The sequence below is a fragment of the Rhamphochromis longiceps genome, linkage group LG16 (assembly GCF_057381845.1).
Source record: "Rhamphochromis longiceps isolate RC_006_pf linkage group LG16, R_longiceps_female_GT1.1, whole genome shotgun sequence".
Lineage (NCBI taxonomy): Eukaryota > Metazoa > Chordata > Actinopteri > Cichliformes > Cichlidae > Rhamphochromis > Rhamphochromis longiceps.
This window is the reverse complement of record NC_140572.1, coordinates 30,575,320-30,589,902: the sequence shown is the minus strand read 5'-3', so window position 1 is coordinate 30,589,902 and position 14,583 is coordinate 30,575,320. Positions and strand designations below refer to the sequence as shown.

The 14,583-nt window shown below is 41.5% G+C and overlaps 1 protein-coding gene across 1 annotated transcript in view; it reads left to right on the top strand.

The window, feature by feature from the left end:
• Nucleotides 1–1,102: 1,102 nt before the first annotated feature.
• gli2a (GLI family zinc finger 2a) overlaps nt 1,103–14,583 on the top strand; it is an 83,260-nt gene continuing 69,779 nt past the window's right edge. The window contains exon 1 of the mRNA XM_085385578.1: nt 1,103–1,612. The gene's annotated coding sequence lies outside the window, so the exon portion shown is untranslated. The remainder of the gene's footprint in view (nt 1,613–14,583) is intronic.

Below are 14,583 nucleotides of genomic sequence, written 5' to 3'. Positions count from 1 at the left end.
CAAGTTCCCACTGGGAAGTTCCACTGGGAAGCACTAGGTCCTGCATTCATGTTTCTGTAAATCTAAAATTTTTAGAGACCTTGTGACACCTGCATGGGAGCCATGTTCCTCTTTTTTTAACAAATAAGATGCTGCCTTGGCATTTTGTGGCTGATAAAGTCAGTAAATCAGCTTCACCATGAGGCACTTCAGCATTAAAGTGGTGCTCACATGGAAAAACATCTGCTGGGGTATATATTCTATAAGATTGAGGCCTTCAACTTTGGTTACTATGGGTATTTTTTATTTATTTATTTTATCATGAATCTGTACTTAAGCAGGATTTAGAGTTCAGTCTTTTTACTCTTCAGCTAAATTCAGATTTGATTAAAAGTAAACTTCGCGCACTTGTGCAGAGTGGACCTGGCTTCCCTCAGTTTCTGTCTCCTCTTTCCACATCGTCACTTTCCTTAAAAAAGAACATCTAATATTTTGAAAAAAGAACCACAAAATGAGCCTTTGAACGCTCTGCCACTGCCTGGGTTATGTGAGGTGAAATCTACTGTACATGCATCACATCATAAATGCCGTTTGTCCGCACCGTGCTGCCCCCGCTGCACCGCTCAATAAAAGGTTCCAACCAAGATGAAAAAGCCTACATGGAAGTAAACAAAGCATGAATTATGAAGATTGCCTGTTGTCTACTTTTTAAATCAACAAGCTGTGACTGGAACTACAGGCTGTGGATGTATCTGTTGCTGAATGCGCGTTTGGTTTGTTCATGATAAAAGAGCGCTTTGATAATGTGTCCACCCACTCAAAGAAATCACTGCTCCCAAAAGGGAAAATTACCAGGCGCTTATTTCTTTTCCAACATCAGCGCTTCAGCTGATGCAGATTTGCGCATTTTAAGCGTGAAGTCTAAACCCGGCTCAGATAGACACGCTTAAAGATGAAGCCTGTGAAAAACCGGGCAATAACTGAAACTTAAGCTAACTTTTTCCCCCTGCTTTCTGCAACTGCTGGATTGAGTTAGCCCGGCCCATCTGGTGCAGCAAATGGCCCAACTCACCAGGGAGCACGGGGAGTGAGAGGAGGGATGGTGAGGGGGGGAAGAGAGACAGAGAGAGAGAGAAGGAGGGGGGTCGGATTGAAAACAGATCAGCAGTCTGAAGATCTCAACAGCACCGCATGTCTCTGCAACAACTGCCGTGAGACGCACACAAACCGCGTTTGCTTCCAAACTTTTACGCGCATCAAGGAAGAAACTTAAGCATGAGGTTAGTTAGCTGAGAGCGCGCACAGCACAGCACGCACGCACAAGCGCACCTCTTCAGGAAGATGGATTGTAAGAAAAAGTTAGACACTGCGCTCTGAATCGGGAGACGAAAGAGAGAGAGCGATCGAGAGAGAGAGAGGAGTGTAATGTCGCGCAAACTTTGCGGCTTTCCAAACTTTTCTTAACTCGGTTCATGGAGTTTTGCGTCCAGCCTGGAGAGCGTCGCTCAGTGCTGGTGCCAGCTCGGTTCTAGTTTACGGGAATCTCGACTCCTGGCACAGTCCTCAACCCCCCACCCCCGGCAAAAACACGGAGCTGGAAGAGCTTCGAGGAGAAAAAGAGACGTCAGTGAAGGTAGGAGAAGTTCGTGCAGATGCTAACTGGAGTCGCTTTAATGTTGCTGGGTTTTTTTTCCCTCTCTTGTGTTAGAAAGTGTTTCACTGCTGTTCCTCCTCCTCCTCCTCTTCTTCCTCTGTTTCGGCTGCCTTGCGTGTCAGCGGCAGATGAAGCTTTTAGGGCAGCTTCACATCTCATTTGCACTTTGAACTTATCTGACACAGGAATCCAAAAAATTTTTGCTCCTGCAACTTGATCCATATGGGAAGAGATGTGATCAGAATACCCGGCGCCAATCCTCCTGCTTCACTTTTCACAGTTTAGCACTAACGTACCCAAAGTCGACTGTATTTTTATCTTCTTTTCATTTGTTTCATTTCAAGCAAAAATAACCTTTGATATATATTTTTTTCCTGCTTCATTGTAGTTATTCTGATGTCAGCCACACGCTCCACTTTTTTAATCCTGTAATGGTACAAAGGAGCAAAAATCAAACAGTGAGCTGAGGAATGGTGGACACATCAGTGCCTTGGACTGTGGGAGATGTGTACTTATTGTTGAAAGATTCAAAGTTTACTGTTTGCTCTGCAGCCTGAGCAGTCAACAAACACTTCACGCCTTTGTGGGGCCCTTTAGCAGCTATATTTGCTGTTGGCTTTCCCTCCTATCTAACAGGCGCTGCTAATGATCTCCAAAGTCATGGGTGGACTTTTATGAGTCCCCCTTTTTTCTTACTTGCTTTGGCCTAAATGTTAGTGGGAAAGAAGCCCCGTCTTTGGTGGGAATTTTTCTAAGTCACATTTGAAAATCTGCTTTATTATTATTATTTATTTATTTGTATGTTAATGAGACACAGATTTAGGAAAATTGGGATTTTTTTGGACTTTAAGGCCAAAATGAAGCTTTTTCTAAAGAATTTTTTGATTTTTTTAAAGGTTCAGATGATGGCAGCATTTGTGATCCTTTTTTAAAAACTGAGAAGGTTCATGTGTGTTTTTTTGCTGCACATGATGACACTGGCGGTCAGGGCTGAGGTGATTTGCATGAGAAGAAAAAAGAAAAAGTTTTAGTGCGTTTGGCCATTGTGAGGAATGAAGAGTTCCAACAGTTCAGGCCTATGGAGAGTGAAAGGAGGGAAGAATGGATGAGCCTATTCAGCTCATTCAGCCTCAGTTTGGGGGCTCCGCTCTGTGCCGTTCATAGACCCTATAGTGGCCATGTCACTTTCATCTCTGCAGCCCCCGTGTGCTGCTGAAGCCCCCCATTTCACACAGGCCCTATTTTATTGATCTGCTTCTTGTTTTTTGTTTTGTTTTGTTTTGTTTTGTGTGTGTATGTGTGTGTGTGTGTGTGATATCTCCCCCACAGCACATCTATCTAAACACGTGTGTGTGTGTGTGTGTGTGTGTGTGTGTGTGTGTGTGTGTGTGTGTGTGTGTGTGTGTGTGTGTGTGTGTGTGTGTGTGTGTGTGTCTTTTTTGGAAGTCTGCAGAAAATTTAATGAACCACATACTGGTAAAGGAGTCAATGTGTGTGTGTGTGTGTGTGTGTGCGTAGGTGTGTGTGTTGGAAGAAGAAGAAGAGGAGGAGGGGGTACTTTTCTTTTTTCTTTTTTCTTTTTTTTAAAGCAAATACCGATGAAGTCTAGCGTACAGGGGCAGAAAGGAGGGTTTGGAGGGTGAAGTGACCCTGAGGAGGGGGAGGAGCACCCCTATACCACCACCACCCTCCTCCTCCTCCTTCTCCAACACCACAACCGCTCACTCCTGCTGAGTAAACTCAAAAGTTGAAAGACAGAGAGAGAATGCCTCTCACAGTCTGCACTGTACCAATGAAGCCATTCAGCGGCCTGTCACCTCGTGATGGCATAAAGTGCAGCCAGCGTCGGGATGCAGTAGCTGTGGGGGGGGGGGGCTTCTGAGGCCTCTGTGGTTGAGCGGAAAAATGTTTGCACTGGAATTTAGCTGCTGTGGATGAAGGATAGCTGCTGCTTGCTCCCTTAAGTGCCGTGTAAACCCCTGAACTGCTGCAGGGAGCGTCAGACAACACTTTGCAGACATACTGATGAGCACTTGGCCATCAAATCTTTGAATATGTGCCTTCAATCACTTCAGTTAGTTGATTGTAATCCAGATTATAATCCAGAAAGTGTACAGAACCTCCAGAAGATGAATGCGTGGATGCTTGGCTGTTGGTGGTAGATCGGCAGAAGAAAAATAAATAATGAAAAAGCAATTTAGGCTGACAATCTGACTCCATTTAGGCTACAATTTTTAGAATAGCCATGGGAATTGGGACATGGAAAAAAAAATAGGTGTCCAATTCATCTTTATGTTTATTATGCCTTTTGTCCCCCCCGATCTGCACTGAAAAAAAACAAGTGCAGGGAGTTCCAGGGAAAGGCTGTATTGTGAGTGTTAATAAATCAATACTTCAATACATGTCACATTTTCTAAAATGACAATATTTCAAAAATGTTGTTTTTCGCTGTTACAGCATATGATATGTAATAACAGTATGCTGATCAAACAGGCACTAGACACCTCTTTTGGAAAGTTATGTGGATTAGAAAACTCAATTCCAAGGCTGTGGAGGCACCAATAAAAAGAGTCAAGAGGAATCTGGCGATATTAGCTAATCGACACAAAACAATTACTTGATTTTATTTTATTTTTAAAAGCAGATGAAAATACAAAAGTGAGCTAAATGATTATATTAAAGGATTATGAAAAATAGTTGAGAACGACAGAGTGTGTGTGTGTTTTTGCTCCTGTTTTCACTGAGCTGGCCTCAGACTGTCATTTCAGTCTGTAACTGCATCTTTGGGCCTTTTTCATCTTCTTCTTCTTCTTTCCTCTCTCTCCTCCTCCTCCCTTCATTTTCTTTTGAAAAACTTAAACATTACTGGCAGAGGAGCAGAAGCATGTGCACGCCTGAGCGTCGTGGACATGGTAGTGAGAGAGTCTGTGTGCGAGAGCGGGAGTCGATCTTGATGAGTCGGTCGTGAAAGGCCTGTTAACTCCTGCCTGCCTGTTGCTTTATTACCGTTCGAGTTTGTAGCGAGCCAAAATGAGCCTCGGGCTACCGGGAAATGTCCTCCAGGCTCCTGACAGGCAGTCCGTCACCAGCTGCAGCTCTTTTCCCTGACTGATGAACTAAATGTAAATAGAAAACCGTGAGTCATGTTGTCCCTGCTCAGCTTTGCAAAGTTGTTTTTCAGACATTAATTTTGGACCGAGTCAGGGTGAGATAGTTTCAGTTCAAGTTCAAATTTTTAAATTGAACTTTAGGCCCAAGAACCTAAAATTTAAGAGCTGAAGCTAAAACCTAATCTGCTGCAGACAACATCCTTCCTTCTAAAACTTTTATTTCTTGTTGATCTCATTGACCAAAGGGTGTTTTAAACCATCTTGGCTTGAGCTGAACTAAACAGTGATTAGATTTAAGCTTTTAGGGAGAGGTGAAAGCACACTACTGTAGGTGCGCTAAGGTGCACAAAAAAGATTGAATCTTTAAAGAGAAAATTGATTTGATTGATTGATTTTCATTATGATTGGAAGACAAATCTAAGTGAAATTTTAATATTTGAATAATCGACCAGTCTGAGCGTAAAGCAGGAAATACTCAGCTTCAGATGCATTCACACTCCATGTGCTTTAGGTGAGTGATCTGCCTGAACAGAGCGTGGAGGAGGCAGCACGCATGATGCTCTGTAAGGTTCTGGAGAAGCTCGGTTTGAAACCAGCTTTTAGTTATCCTGCTAAAATCTTCTCTGAGCACGCCTTAAAACCTGAAGCGACCGTCTCTGTGAGAGTCCCATAACTGACAACTTAAGATTACTTTCTGTTTTAATTTGTTTTCACTTCAGGCTGTGGTGTCTCAGGATTTTTGTCCATTCTGAGTCTTTAATGGGGTTTTTTTATGCCATTTCTACTTATATATTTTCTTTGAGTTCTTCTGCTTATCATATCGACGTGGCTGTTATGGTTTTATTTCTCCCTCTTTTTCACGCTGTGTGGTGTGCTTTTTAAAAAAAGGGTTTTGACTTGAAATTTGAGGGGTCAAAAAGATCAGGAAACTCACAATTCTGTCTTCACGTCTGTCACGGCCATTGTGCTTTTTTAAAAATATAGAAAACGTGATATCATCAGTTTCATTATCAGTTTCTCTTTCTCTTTTAAAAGACAAAAAAACATAATTGTTAAATATTCACATTATTGAGGGGATGATAAGTGCGATCACACACCCCTTACAGAGCAAGATGTGTGTTTGTGTGTTAGTATAGGTTTGTATGCAGGGATTAAATATATAACGACTGATTTTCACCATCACAAAAAAATGCTGTAAAATAATTAATTTGGTTTGTTTTATTTCAATTTGCTGAACCCGAAGTTAATGATTATGATTTAGAAAATAAAACATAATGAAATGTGTAGCTCAAAGCTGACATGTGGACCAAGTGAGAAATATCTGATATTGTATTAATGAAATCTGTTAGACACTCTGATTTGGTGATGATGAGACTCACTGTGAGACCCGCAGCACACAGACAGACGGGGTGGGGAGGTGTGCTGAGGACTAAAATGTGCAGGGATGAATTGATGAGACTTTAATGGGCGTTTAGAGCGGCAGTAAAAGGCGGCGTGCAACCGCCATCTTTCACAGTCAGCCTGCACTTCAGACGGAGGGGAAAGTGTGCGAGCGAAAGAGAGAGATGGCCGCTTACATTCATGTGTAGAGCCCTTCACTCAATCCCGTCTCCTTTGCTTCTGGCATGGCGGGCGGCGCAGGACAATCCCCGCTTGTTTTAACACTTGTTGTTTCTCTCCCCTCGAGGCGTCCCGTTCAATTCTGACTCAAGTGCGTGAGGTTAAAGAGGCTCACATCATATCCGGGCTGGGCTTCGTCCTCTTTACACTAGAGCGGGTACGAGTGGCCACTCGAATCCCGGCACAGAAACAGAGGTCACGCCACATTCAAAAGGAGCACACATGGCCTGTGAGAACACATGTGAAAATGCAGGATAATGTAGTTTTAACAAGCCGTTTTAAGGGCTGTGCAGTAAAATAACTGACAAGCTCATTACAGGCCGATTGACCTCGTCAGTCACTGCAGCCTTTCTCCTTCATCTTCAACACGATTGCGGCGGAAATAAGTTGTTTCAGGGAAACTGAGCCAAACTGAGGGTCTAACGATCGCCTTCCTCTGTCATGTAATTCTACCTCAGCCAGCTCGAGACTCTCCAAAGAGGGAGGAAAACTTAAACACATCCACTCTTGTATACACTGTACTTGGTGTGATGCACGATGTGTCATCAGCAGCAGCGGTGGACAAACACACAGCCCGGTCAAACTCTTCACAGACGCTTCTCCACTGACTCATCTCAAGCCTGGTTTCCCAAAAGTGTTTCAGGTCTAACATCATCATTGTCTATCAGCTTACAAAGGAACAATGGTGGTCACAGAGCGGGGGTCTTGCGGGGAAACCCTACCCAGGTCACCACAGGTCAGTTCATTTGCAGGAAGGGAGGGAGGGGGGGTGGGGTGGTGAAACTTATTCTATTATCTCACCGCAAGATAAACTCTGTGGACAAAGGAAAGTGACAGGTTGGATGTTTTTTTTAAGCCGAACACTGAATATTTTTAATTTAGTCCTGTGACTAAGTGATGAAGTGTTTGTCTCTGGCTTGGACCGTTAGAAAAATGGTAGATTACCAGACATTATTAGCCTGTATCAGCTACAAGCAGTAACCTCAAGAGCTGAAAAATAAAACCAACATGGAAACAGCAACAGGTGCAGTTCCTTTAACATCCACTTGAGGCTCCAGCAGTCTGTTAGTGCCCATAGACGTCCATGTGATGTCCAACTTCACATGAGAGCAACAAATTATTTTCCGTCTCTATAGCTAATTTTCCCCTTCGCAACAGCTTTAATTGTGTGATATTTTTAACTCACCTGTTTAAATTGTTTTGCATATTTTGCATCATTAGGGGGCGTGGTCTCTTTGACTGACAGATGGCTGTAGTTGATAGCTGTCTGCTAGGCTTCACCTCGTCCCTGACCTGGACCTCTGGATTGTGTTTATGCTGCCTGAGCCTTTTGACGCATTTTTAATGAAATTATCGGACCAATAATATGGCTGCTGTGCGGTTATTTGTACTAACTGATATCAAAGAAGTCCAAGCTCCAGTGAAATTCTAGAATTTTATTAAACTGTGTCTGTATGCTCCCATACAGTCTACAGAGGCAGACTGCAAAGCATTTCAGCGATGATCAGGTGAAAACTTACCACTTCATTCAGATATGGTCACTTCCTGTTGTAGCTAGCATTTATAGATGTAAACAGAAAGTTGGCACCTAAACTGCACTGCACTCTTCTGCACATGTACAGAGAATCAGCTTCAGATATTGTCCACAGTTGCTTTTTATTAAATGTAGCACACAGCACAGAGAAATAGTCGACCTTTGACCTGTTCACACTTTAGGAAATAGTTTTTTTTACACGGGCACAATCAAATGTTGTCAAGGTGTTTAATATCCAGACTAAAATTGGACATTTGCATTCTCATATTGTGCGTATTGTAAATAAAAAAAGGTTAAAGATTGAACTTCACATCTTTAGACTAAGTCGAACTGTCTTCCCAAAATATTTGAGTCTGTAGAAAGTGATGATGGTGTCCTGTTTATTGTGAACAAATGGAAACCACATGGGAAGGCAGAGTAATGTTTCCAAGCTCATGCATGCTTTCTTCAGTCCATGTTGCCCCCCTGACTGGCTGTGGAATCAGCTGTTAGTGCCATTGATGAGGAGGATTTCTGATTTCCCTTCACTGTATCATTGTCACTTCCTCATTAAACACCCAGCAGGCTTTTTTCTGTGTGGTGGAGAGCTGTGAGATAGACTGACACAGGCTAACAGACAATGCAGTATTGTCTGTGTTGTTTGCCGTTGGCCCTAATCTGATGCAGAGGCAGAGATCGGGGTTTGCGCAGAGGCCACTCGCAGCAAAATGCAGCCATCGTGCTCAAAGAGAGAGAGGAGGGGGATCTGTTTGTGCTCCTAACTCTGGGGTTTGTGTTGGGAAGGGGAGAGGGCAGGGAGTTTGTAAGTTGTGATTTACACCAGGCCCTCCCATAGCTACAAAGTCAACGCAGCCTTAAGGGCAGGGCAGCTGGGCTCCTTTTCTTACATTTCCATATGATGGGAAATATTAGATTCCACATCATGCTGACTCAGTGCCAGGCCACAGTCTCCTCTCAGATAGAAGCCGGAGACAAGAGTCGGAGCTCAGAGTTGAGCTAGGATATAGAGACATGTGGTTGTCTTCAGCAAGTTCCTCCAAACCTTCCCCCTCCTCCCTCATGGCGTTTCTGTTGCTGCCATCCTCTCCTCTCTCTCTGTGGCTTGGGTCCAAAAAGAGGTCTGCTTGTGTTTTGTAATCAGCTCATTAGAGAGAAAGTAGGATGAAAACCTCGCCGTGTTAACTCAGAAACTATTGATAGAATTGTATCATGTCTCTATAAGGGTCTAATGGATTTGAAACCACATTCGACTTCATATATTAGAACAAAATGGGAGAAGGAAGGAGGGATAAAAATATTAGAGGAAGAATGGACGGCAATATGGAGATATCAGTGGATGTGTACCAGCTCACAAAAGTGGAGGGAATTTGGCTGGAAGTGCCTAATTAGATACTTTATAACACCTTCTCAGAAGTCTCATTATGATGATAACCCCCCTGCTTGTTGGAGGAACTGTGGAAATCAAAGTGCAAATCATTACCATATTTTCTGGGACTGCTCAATCTTGAGGGATTATTGGAGAGAAATACATAATGCCTTACAGGATATCTTTAAACGTGAAATACCTCTCGAGAGTAAGACTATGTTCTTTGGATATATACCTCAGGAATGGCCTAAATATGATAAACATTTAATAAATATTTTATTGGTGGCCTGTAAAAAGAATATCACCAGAAAATGGTTATCCCCAGAGAGCCCAAACATAAGTACATGGATGGAAGTCACAATGGAAATTTATAACATGGAAAAGATAACAGCTTCTGTTAACCACAAGCTGGAGAAATTTACATCATATTGGGAAAACTGGGTTAAATATATCACGCCTCATAGGCCAGATTTTACTATTACAAACCAATAATTATGATGTATGTATATATATTTATAGGATCACCCCATACCAACATATCCGTGTTTTTTTTTTGTTTTGTTTTTTTGTTTTGTTTTTTGTTTTTTTGTTTGTTTTTTTGTTTGTTTGTTTTTTTTTTTCTCTTTTCTTAGGTTTGTTAGTTTTGTTTTTTGTTTTTTGATTTTCGGATTATGTGATGGTTTCAATTACTTCTATCGTTGTAAGTATTCTTCCCTTATGACTTGGATGTAAATTAAAATACTATTTCAGTATTTAAGGCAGATAACCTAAGTATGAAGAATGCTTACATTATGTACATACTGTGAATGCCTGCTTTTGAAACCTTAATAAAAATATGAATTAGAAAAAAAAAAAAGAAAACCTCGCCGTGTTATCTTCAGGGCCCATTTTTGTTCTAATTTGTTTCACATGCAAAACTTCTGTAATGTCAGGCTGCTCTGAGCGTGAACTCGGTAATGCCAAAACATGGTCGCAGGGCAGCAGTGGATTCCAGGGTGAAAAAATTCAGGTGAAGACGGCAGAAAAAGGTTGTTTAACAGCAAAGCGCATGTTACCTTTCATATGGGCCTGACATAAGAAGGTCACGCTCTAGGTTAAAGAATGCAGCTTCATTAAAGTGGTTTTTCTAACACTAAATCTAATCCTTGCATTTAGAGGACAGTGCCATTTGGCTCACCTTGAGCTACACATTTAGTACTTTTAGAGTTTGTAGCAGCCACATAAAAGCACACGGGAAAAGGGACGGTCTACCATTTCTACACATAAGGATCAATCGAGAACCACAGCTCAGCTTCTCAGCTTCTTGGAAAGTTTTGAGGCTCTTTCTGGAGCAGAAGAGATGTCTGAGTAACTAACTGAAAGTCTGCAATACAAACTGGGAGTGTGGAAATTAGCAGCTAATGGTGTAATTATTAGTTTTAGTGAAAAATTTAAAATAAAAAATTAAAATGCACTTTAGGTCCTGATAACTGTTACTGGTCAACTAGGATCTCATCTGAAGATGCGCTTTGACAGCTGCTTTGGATGCCTGCATAAACACACATGCACAGCAAACTTCAATGGGAGTCCCTCTGCTGTGACTAAAGCTTTGACTGTGAATTGGCAGCAGCTGGCATGAGTGGCCGATGCAGACACATGCAGACTGTCAGCTATCAGACACTTCTACTAAACTCACCACAACGACGTGGAAGCTGCACCACAGTGAAACCTGAGTGTAGCAAATGCCAACATTGGCTCGTTGGAGCGTCCGAACACAGACGTGCAGAGTGGCAGTTTAGCTGATGTCGTGGTCGAGGTCAGTGACAGCTGGAGTGGTCGAGAGTGAGTGCTAACAGCACGTTTAGGATGAATGGCCCCCGGCCAAATGCTTCAGAGAGGGAGGCACGACTCAGCAGTGTGCATGGTGGCACCAGTGACAGCTGGGACTTAAAACACACATTACATGGATACAGACTCAGCTCAGCTTCATTCAGCTGAGATATGCAAGCAATGAGAACTTTCTAACTCGTCAGCTTATCAGTTAATGGTTTGATTAATGATTTGCATGCTTGTTGTAGACCAGCGTGGTGGGGCCACACTGGCTAAAATAACTTGAAAATGTTAAAAAAAAAAAAAAACTTGCTGTGAAGTTTGGCGCGGGCATAGTTGTTCCGTGAATTGTGATAAATTCGGCAGTCCTGTGACATTTCTTCTTGCAAAAAAGTGAATACTTGCAAAAATAAAAGCATTCCCACTTTGCAGCTAAGGTGTAAGGTTACACAGCAGAAGAATGCGTGGCAAATATTTTTTTTGTCCCTTTTTCATGTAATCATTCAATAGAGATCAAAACAATTCAATTCAGTTTTTTAATATAGCGCCAAATCACAACAGCAGTCACCTCAAGGTGTTTTACATACTATATATTTTATAAAATAATATGGTGAAAACCCCAGCGATCAAAGGCTGACTTTGAGAATGCATTTGGTGACAGTGGGAAAGAAAAACTCTCTTTTAACAGGAAGAAAATGTAAGAATGTGAGTGACACCTAAATTTGCGCCAAACTCTTTTTTTTTTTTTGTGCCTTTGACAGTGTTAGGACCATTACAAAAAAAAAAAATAATAATAATCACATTCATATATCTTCCCCTCCAGCTGGTGACCGTGTACTATATAGGCCACGAGCTCCACATCTGTTTTCTGTTGGTTGAGAGAGACAAAGAGATCAACCACAGGATATTGCCTTTACTAGAAGGAAAGGTCAGGTTCAGGGGTGGAGCAAGAACTCATCCACAGGGCTTTTTTCTCTCTGCTGTTTTAGATGCCTTTTATATTACATCAGTTGTTAGCTTCTCATTACTCTGTATGATCTGCAATCCACTGGATACTTGGTCTTTGGTGAGGGATTTGGTTCCCCCAGTGTGTTGTGCACATTGTAAACATTTGGAATGGATAGTAGATTCATACAAACATGGAATGCAATGGAGAAAATAGTTCAGTAATCCCCGATTTACATGCCTGTGATTGAAAACAGGGCTCACACATATGAGCCATAGTGGTTTTAATTGATATAAGAAATTATTTGCAGGCTTCCTTTGATTCACTGCACGTTAAATTGCTCTTAAAGCAAAGATCTTAAAGTAGCTCAGCCAAGTTAAGTGCTTAACCCTTAAAACAACCTTCACCCTGGCAATGAGAAAGCATATTGTGGCAATCGTCTCCTTTCTGCTTGGCTGACCTGAAGCTATACATGTGAGGCAGCCTGTGGTAATTTCGACCACTGAATCAAACTAATGGATAACGTGCTACTGTCAGGCCTCTCACGTCTCAACTGCTTTCATGATCCTTCAGACCTGAGCTTCAAATCCTCAAAGGGAGACATTTCTCCGCACAGAAGTGATTCACCCATGGAGAATGTGTCCTGTCCTAGTCTAAACTTGTCTTTTCCCAAAGGTCTTTGTAGTCGCCGTCCATTTTGGCATATCATCTGTCAACAAAAACATTCCTAGTCTGATACAGACTGTTTTGCACTGATGGGGTACAGATTTTGCCACAACAACATCAACCACATTAAGTAGTTTTATGGTGTTATGAAAGGAGTTGAGGGTTTGTTTAAAGGTGCCAAGGTCACATCTTCCGTTTTACAAGACATCTGCATTTTGCATGATGTCAAATATTTGTAATATTGTATCCTAAGAGTTTTTTTTTTTCATTTGTAACAGATTTGTAGCTACATAGGGGAAGAATAAAGAAAAAAACAACTCTGACATGTTTTCATATTTTTAATTTTATATGGTGGACTACAGTTGAGCCACGTTACCATTCAGTGGTCATCCCAAAGTTCAGTCTTATCCTGTTTACCTTTGATCTTCGGTCTCCACCAACTCTTAAGGGAAATGTTGGATTTTTAGTTCTTAAATGATGAACTGTTGTTGGGTTTTTAGAGATTTATCACTGAAAACAGCATGCTGCCATGGCTGCAAACCCAGCCAAAACTATAAATTCAAGTGAAATAAACTCTTGGGAGAAAGAGGGCCAACGCAGTTGAGTGACCCGTTTTATTGGTATTGGTTATTATGACTATAAAGGTATAATACCTGGTCAAAAAACTCTAAGTTTTCCACATAATCTCAAGATTTAGTACCTAACAAGCATATCTACGGTGGGTCATTACCCCATGACTTTACTTTCACATGACCATGACCTAGGTTCTTTACTCTGGCACCGAAAACAACATGCAGAAATCAAAAAGTTAAAACAATTAAGTAATGGACATTTGCCTGAATACAGTCTCAAATGTGGTGAACCAAAGGTGAAAGTTTTAGAGTGTGGTTTAAAAAGTACTGCCATTTTACTGTTAGGTAGTGTTGCAGCCAAGACCAAAAATGAGCTGAATAGTCTCAGGAAGGAAGCATTTGGTAAGTGAAAAATGCTCTCATGGAGAGAACATCTGGGAAGTTAAATTAAAGGTTACTTATGAAACTGTCACAGAGTCAAGGAGAAAGTCCAGCCAAGGTGGTTAGAGCTGGCCATGAGAGGGGGAAACCATATGTTTTTATGTCCACATTTTGCCGTGAGCTCTCTGAATACGCAGGGGATGCAACAAAAGCACAGTAAAAAAAAAAGAAACTTGCGGTGAACCTGTCACCAGCACTTCCCCTCCGTGCACCGTACACCTGTCTACCTGTAAATTAGATCTGACAGCTGAAGAATTCCTACGTAACCTAAAAATAACATGAAACTTATTCTGTTCCTACGGAGAGTAAATAAGTAAAAATATAAATTATACAATTATCAAGGCATCAGTTAGATGGTTTAGTGGTCATTGTGTGTCACTGCATTTTAAAAGATTGTGAGTTCGATCCAAGCTAGCCAGCCTTATTGAAGCATGCTAGCATACGGTGTGTGTGGTGATCAGATTCCAACAAACCAAATGTGGGTGGGACAATGTGAAACACCCTAATATGGTAAGAGGTTATATGTAATGTAATTAACAAACTATGCAGAATATAGATTGGTCAAAAAGGTAATAACTAAAAAACAAATGGATTCTTTTTTTCCCCCCAGATTGACTATTAAGTAAATACAGTAAGCATACGTGAAAGATTCTTATAAAATAGCCTTCCTTCACCCATGTTTTACCATTTTGTGTCTCAGTAGTTGTTCAGCCGTTATTTGAGCTGCTGTTCTGTCTGGTAACCATCTTTAGGTTTCAATAGGAATGCATCTGTACATCTGCAGGTCTCTTTTTGAGCGGCATGTTTCTTGTTAGAGCCAAGTATTCTGACTTCTATAAAGTAGAGCAAATACAAATGTGGGACACCGTCCCTGTAACAAGAAATA